Raw genomic sequence first — 7,412 nt, 5'->3', positions numbered from 1 at the left:
CTTTGTTTAATAAATAGCAAAGTGATCTACCTAGCAAATCTTCAAAATGGAAAGGAACACCATACAAACTAAACAAGGAGACATATTAGAGAAAAAAGTTTTAAACAAACCATAGTAGAAATACCAGAGTCTGTCCTTGGGCCCCTTAATGCCTCAACCTCATTGACCGTCTTAGGCTATTATAAATAAGAATGTTTTGAGTATTGCCTTAAATTTAGGAAAAAAAATAGCTCAGTTCGTAACATCAAAGGTAAAGAGTTCCAAAAAAGGAAGACTGCATTAAGAAAACACTCTGTCAGGTAGAGATGAGGTGCACAGAGCTAGCTTGTGGAATATGGAAATGGCGTCACAGCTGACGTTGCCAATTCGGCCCTTGTTAAAGAGCTCATGCTAATCTTTAAAGGTTTCTGAGCTCATGCACTAACATACCATACATAACGTGCCCATTTGAAAATGCTTCAGTTAAAATACCAAAGCCATAGGAATAAAAATAAAATATAATTGAAAATTCAGTTTGGGAGGGAAGAGCGGGATTGTGTGGCTGTTGTATCCTGCTGGCCACGGAGAACATCTGTTACAGGTGTGCAACATTGCTTTTCTCCTTGGACAAGCAAAGCAACAGCCACACATGTGCTATATGTATCCTAGCTCATTACTTTCCTATCTTTAATGGAGTTCCTTTCACAAAATATTTGTATTGTGAACTGCTTAGATCTGTCATATGCTGAAGGAGTATAATAAGTTCTAATAAGCATAAATATAAACTATTGTGTAGAGACTAAAGTGTTCTTGAAGGAGTAAGAAAAAGAATCAAGGAGGCAAGATATAATGGGAAGCCCAGGTGAACGGCAAGAATTTGGGGATTATTCTCTTATGCCCCATGTTTCCTGGCCCACACATATATTGCTACAAAACAAGAAAAGGAGTTTCTGCTTTCTTATTTACCTTTCAGTATTGACTGAAGAATATTATTAGCAACCATTTTACTCTTCCCAAATTAGTGCTTCTGCTAGAAAACTTGCCACTCTACTATTACTGCTACAAGAAACTATTAATTGTGTTCACAGACTATGTAATTCAGGCATGTTTTTAAAGTTATAATTTTAACCCTTTGGGTCTGATTTAATAAGCTTTCCTTATGGATGTGGAACGAGGGGGGATAAAGCCAGACAGCCAACTTTGTGTAGACACAAAATTCTCTCTCTACTCTTCACCCCTTCCTAGTGTCTCCCAATTGAAAATATAAATGCTTTAACTGATGAGGATCCCCCAAGTCTGACCAAATAAAGACTTCCTCCAAAGGTGGCCAGGACTTCCTTTTACTAAGCTTGGCTGTCTGCAGTTTCCCTGAGCCACTGACACTAGCACCCTCAGCATGCTCCATTGTTGGTGGCTCAAGGTAGCTGCTCAGCTTGGTAGCTCTGACCATCTTCAGAGGAGGTCCTCAGCTGATAGGGCTTGAGGATTCCTACCAGTTACAGAAAGGATTAGAGTTGGTGTTAGGCATGCTGGGGCCTAAGGCAGAAAATAAGGAGTAGGCTTCCCAGTCCTCTCTCCTCCCTGCCTCCCCCTACAATCTCCCCACATGCTATTACTATCACACTTTTGATTAGAGAGAACTGGTCAATTCAACTGTCTTAAGCTCTCTAATACTACAACAGACACCATATATAAATAAAGTGAACCAACCATTTATCTATTATTAAGAGTAGAGAGTTCTCAGTAATAATCATGATTCAACCACATTTGTGATTAAGTGTTATTCAAGCAATAGTAGGCTCAAATAAAAGCCTGGCTTGCTCTAATATCAGACATCGATGCTTAACTTATAACATCCCCAGACTCTACTTCTTAATAGTTATTACTATACCATGCTTGTTAGTGTCCCAAAATAAATGTGCTTAAAACAGCCCAAATTGTGAAAAATTATATCGGTTATTACTTCACTAATTCAATTTATCAACTTATCTTAAAGTAGTATTTTTAGGCAGTCTAATACTCCATGGCTTGACAAGATGCCCAATTTTGTTTCTTCCTCAGGAGCCACAAACAGATTATGTCTGTCATTTCCAAATCATCAAAAGCATCAGGCTTAGTTCACATCACATGAAGACACCTTCTTGAAGATTCCCTACATAAGCTGATGTCAACATGCTAAACGGAATGACATAAAATATGTGTCACTAAACCCTTCCTAATACCAACTCAATTGAACTTTTACAAACAGGAAACAACTCAATCACACTTTGAAATTATGAGACAGAATTCCACTCAATGTTATCATTAAGCCCCCATTCTGTAGCAGCTTCCAAATGACTGTTCCTGTTCCAATAATCTTTGAGTTCTATCATCTTTCATCGATAATGGTGGAACCATATCAATGACAGTTTGAGAAAACTGATATTGACACTGTGGGAACTGAAATAGTGCATGTATTTAATCTGTTCCTATGTTCAATTAATCAAACCCTAATTTTCCTCTTCATGTGGCAATCATAAAAGCATTGACATGGGCACATTATGAGATATACTACAAATTTAGGCTCACATATTGTTTGATACTTGAATTTGTAGGTTTTGTGCGAAGCCGGACAACTCCACAACTCACATTCCCAAGCAGTATAACAAAAAGAGTAAAAACCACAGAGTTTGTGATCACCTAAACCAGTATGAAGATCCGTTTTTCTACTAAAGTCTGGGAATACCACATGATCCAGTTTATTGGGACCTCTTGTACAGTGTATAAGCAATAAAGGGACCTTCTTGAAAAATGGAGTGTAACGTTACAAATATGTATACAAAATGCTGGCTACTCCTGAAGATAAACAAGAATATTCCAATACACATATTTGTTTCTTCATACTTTCACTGGATGAAGGAAATAACAGCAAGTCTCTGTTAGCATACAAGATCTATAATATGCCTTTCTGGCAATAGTCTTAGGATAATCTCATGCTATGAACTTTGCAATCATTTGAGTAACTTGTTCCTTAAACAACTCCATAGTGGAGCAGATCCTTCTAATACATAAGAACTGACTAATAAGTTGAGAGTTCTTTAATTTCTTTGGGTGAGAACTGGTATAACGTACTGTAAATAGTTATTTTGGTCTATAGATTAAAAAAAAACAACAGTAGTCAAAAAGGATCCTTCTCATTTCATGACTAAATACATACAAAAAAAGATATTTTAGTCTGATTCTGATGCTTAAATTGAAGATTAGAATCCAATGTATTTAGCCATGCCAAAAATTGTTGTAACTGGGAATCAGAAGACGACACTTCCATCAGGGAACATCACTATGCATTATCATCTGGGAGCATCCATGTATATGTTCTGCCTTTGTCATGCCGAGAAATGTATATTCTTGGTGGCCATGGTACTAGGACATCCAATTCTATACCATTCTATTATGGGACTTTAATTGCCTCGTGATTTGAATGTCAATAAGGCAAGATAGGGCCATCCATCATCTGAATAGTATTTTTAAAATATCCACCAATATCTCTTGCAACATTTCAGAAATTACTTCATAAAAAGGTGTGTTTTTGACAATGAACAAATGCATGTGTCACACGCAGACTTTGTGGGTATATAAGGTGGGATGTCACCAAATTGCCAATATAGCAACCATGGCTGTCATGGGGGAAAAATTGACATTGAAAAATACATGAAAAATACATGATTGGCTACTGGGCCAAGGGTGGCAACATTTTGGAAACAGCGGAGTTTGGGAACTGTTCATGGGCTACTGTGGTTAAAGTGTACTATGATTGGATGAATGGAACCTTTTCGATGACCTGCTGTGGTAACTATGGGGCAGCACGAACCATCAATGTGAGAGGTGAACGTCAGCTGCACAGGTTGGTGCAGACTGATCGGCACACTACTGTGGAGAAACTTATTATCCAAAGAAACCAGGGGGCTTCCAGATGTGTGTCCAAAATAACTGTGCAGTGAACTTCATTGTAAATGGGGCTCCGGAGTAGACGGCTAGTGACTGCACCCATACTCACTAGGGTTCATTGTAAAAAAATGGCTGCAATTTGCACAGGAGTACCAACATTGGACTTGCACTGAGTGGCAGAGGGTTGCTTTCTTCAATGAGTCATGCTTTGAGCTCCATAAAATGGATGGACGTTAGTGTGTCAGGCATGTAAACATTGAGGACAAACACCCAGCAACCATTGTTGCAAGTGCACAAGCTAGTGGTGGCAGCATTATGGTTTGGGAAATATTTTCTTGGTATGGCCTGGGTCCCTTGATAGCTTTGGAAGGCACTTTCAACTGATATGGGTATCTTTTCATACTTGTTGATCAAGTATACCCATACATGTTGATGGTCTTCTCTATGGCTGATGGGATCTTTCAACAGGACAATGCGACATGTCATACCACCAGAATTGTGAGTGGTTTGCAGAACACGACCAAGACTTCAGCTACTTCCCTGGCCTCCGAATTCCCCAGACCTTGACACAATCAAGCACATTTGGGACCACCTCGATCAACATGTTTGACTGGATCCACCACCATGCACCCATCGGCAACTGTTGGATGCACAACAGTCTGCATGATTCCAAATACCTCTAGCAACCATCCAGCATCTTATTGTGTCACTCCCACAGGGTATGGCTGCTATCCGTGTTGCCAGAGGCGGTTATTCTGGATAAAAAGTTGCGTGTGATAAAGCCGCTAACATGGTTTCGTAAAAGGAGCCCTTAGTATAAATAATTTGTATTGTGCATATCTTACTTTGAATAAGTTAGGGTCGCATTTTGTTAGTCAGTATTTTTATTGAATTGTGTTATTTTCTTTTATAAGACACTGTTATTTGGATCTGTATTTTAATTACTTGTTGTAATTACTATTTTGTAAACTGCCAAGAACTGAAGGTTTGGCAGTATATAAAAATAAACTATTAATATTAAATTTCTGAAAATTGAATTCTGTTTATTGTAACATCTACATCAGTGTTCTTTCTTCCTTAGCTCTAGGAGCAACACTGCTATAGTGAATTAATTACACCCATGAGTTAACTTGATTACCAATTTGAGGTACCTGACCATTGTGGTACAGTAATATATTGTAGAATGGACTGTTCAGGTAACAAGAAGCTATTAATATATCTATTCTATTTATTTTCAGTTGAGCTTCCAGTTGCAACATTTCTCTTACTGTGTCCCTCTTCCACTTAATTACACCTGAAATTATCTCTTTATTTACAACTGTTTTTACTATCTCCCAAAATAAAAGTGATTGTGACAGGGTATATGTCATGTCATGGAGGAGAAAGACTCCCAGAAGATAACCTCTAAGAAGACATGGGTGTAAGGGTAGCCTTTTTGTTGAACCTCTGGATTGGGAGGTACTAGTTGTTAGTGAGGACTAGGTGGGAGGTGACAGGGACTTTGTGTGTACTCTAACAATAGGAAAAGTGGGTGAGCATCCACAGAGACTTAATGACCTTATTTGCATATTGATTTACATGTGATTTAATTGCAGAGAAAATGGGCATTTTGAACTGGAGAATGGACTCTTAGATACCTGGACTTCAGCCCTAAGGAGAAAAGGGGACCCTTTCCATGACAGTTGAAAGGGGATGGTTTTTATGATGTACCAAGGGTGGTCTCATCCCGATTGTATGAGGGAACTGTTTATAGGACTCTCAGGAACGGAGAGACTGTGAGGGGAGTTCTTGGCAGCAGTGTGACTGGAAGGCCCAGAGTAACCAGAAGCATCTACAGTGCTGTTTGTTGATATTTATTGTAGTCCTGAAAGCAACCTCGTTTTTCATTTAGAAAATCTCTATACTGTTCATCCTGATAAAGGTAAGCTGGGAATTTTCAATGTCCAAGATAGCCTTCTTGGTTAATGGTCTTCATTTCAATCCATACAAACTTGTAATTTGAGATTTCTATGAATCCGTTCTTTGATTTTACTATTCTTAAAATCCAATCCCTATTTATCAGCAGGGCTGTCATGAGGGGGAGGGGGAAGGAGAGGGGGAGGAGGAAGGGGGGGAGAGACAGGGTAAGTATAAGCAAGAGAAAAAGAAGGCCACATTGTTTCTAGAAAGAAGTATCTGAAAAGGTAAGGAAGAAGAGGTTAGTCTTCATGTACTACATGAGTGCAGAAAGAAGAAGGTAGGCAACAATTTCAATAAAACTAAGAGAAGCTGGTAAAATAGCCAGGAAAGCAAAGAAGCATGGATGCCAATGGAACAAAAAATAGCTATTTCAGTAAAATGGAGGTGGGGCAATTTTTATGTTAATGACAGGTAGAAGTACAAAATTGGCGAGACTCAAAGAGATGAATAGAAGATGAAGATAAACCAGAATTGATTAACAAAGATTTTATTTTCTGTATTCACAGGGACCAGAACCACAGAAGACAGACACAAATAGGAATGGAAGTGAGATAGATCTTAATGATGCTCAGAAGACTGTGTTCGTGAGAAGCTAGCTTAACTATAGGTAGATAAAATAAAGGGGCCGGATGGGATATAAAAAGAAGCTAGGAATGCTCAACTGTCTGATTTTATCAATGTTTCTTCAGATTCTGGTATGGTCCCAGAGAACTAGAGAAGAGTAGATATGATCCATCCAGACAAAAGTGGTCCTGTAACAGACCACCTGGTAGGGCAAGCTGGCCTTTATGTTTAGGAGGGTAAAGACACAAACACACCATTCCATATAACAGACTTTTATTCTGTTTTGTTTGCCCCACACATTATAACAAAGCTTGGCTTACCTCAGCCAAATTGTTTCTACCTCAGACCTCTCCTGTCTCCTTGGACCTCTCTCTATCTGAATCAAGCCTGGGCAGAAATATTCCTCTCTTAGACCTGCCCCTCAGACTTGGCACTGAGCCAAGTAGTGCAGGGCACTCTGGGACCTTCTCAAATATATGGTGCCCTCTGTTGCCCAGTGGCATAACAGCAGTCCCAGAGAGGGAAAATCCCTCACTCTGCCACAGGCTCCTAAAGTGACTGACAAACTATAGTAGTTGAGTGGTAAATGGAGATCACTCTGAGGAAAAGGGCATAGCAATGGTGTGCCACAGGGATTCTTTCATGGTCCAGTTCTTTTAACATTTTTGTTAATATTTGAAAGGACCATCTGGTATGGTCTACCTCTCTACACCAGAAATTTCATCAGGAATCCAGGCCCAATTCTCAGTCTGCCTTCTGACATTGCCTACTGGATTTGTCACTATCATCTGAAACTGAGCATGACCAAGACTGAGTTTATCATCTTTTCCCCTAAACTTACTTCTCCTTTTCCCTCATTCTCTATTTCTGTGGATAACACTCAAATCCTCCCTGTTTTAGCAGCTTGTAACCTTGGGCCGTCTGACACCTCTCTTTTTCTGCACATATCCAGGAGATTGCTAAAACCATGCCATCTTTCTCTA

The sequence above is a fragment of the Geotrypetes seraphini genome, chromosome 2 (assembly GCF_902459505.1).
Source record: "Geotrypetes seraphini chromosome 2, aGeoSer1.1, whole genome shotgun sequence".
NCBI classification, from domain to species: domain Eukaryota; kingdom Metazoa; phylum Chordata; class Amphibia; order Gymnophiona; family Dermophiidae; genus Geotrypetes; species Geotrypetes seraphini.
This window is presented reverse-complemented; position numbering follows the sequence as displayed.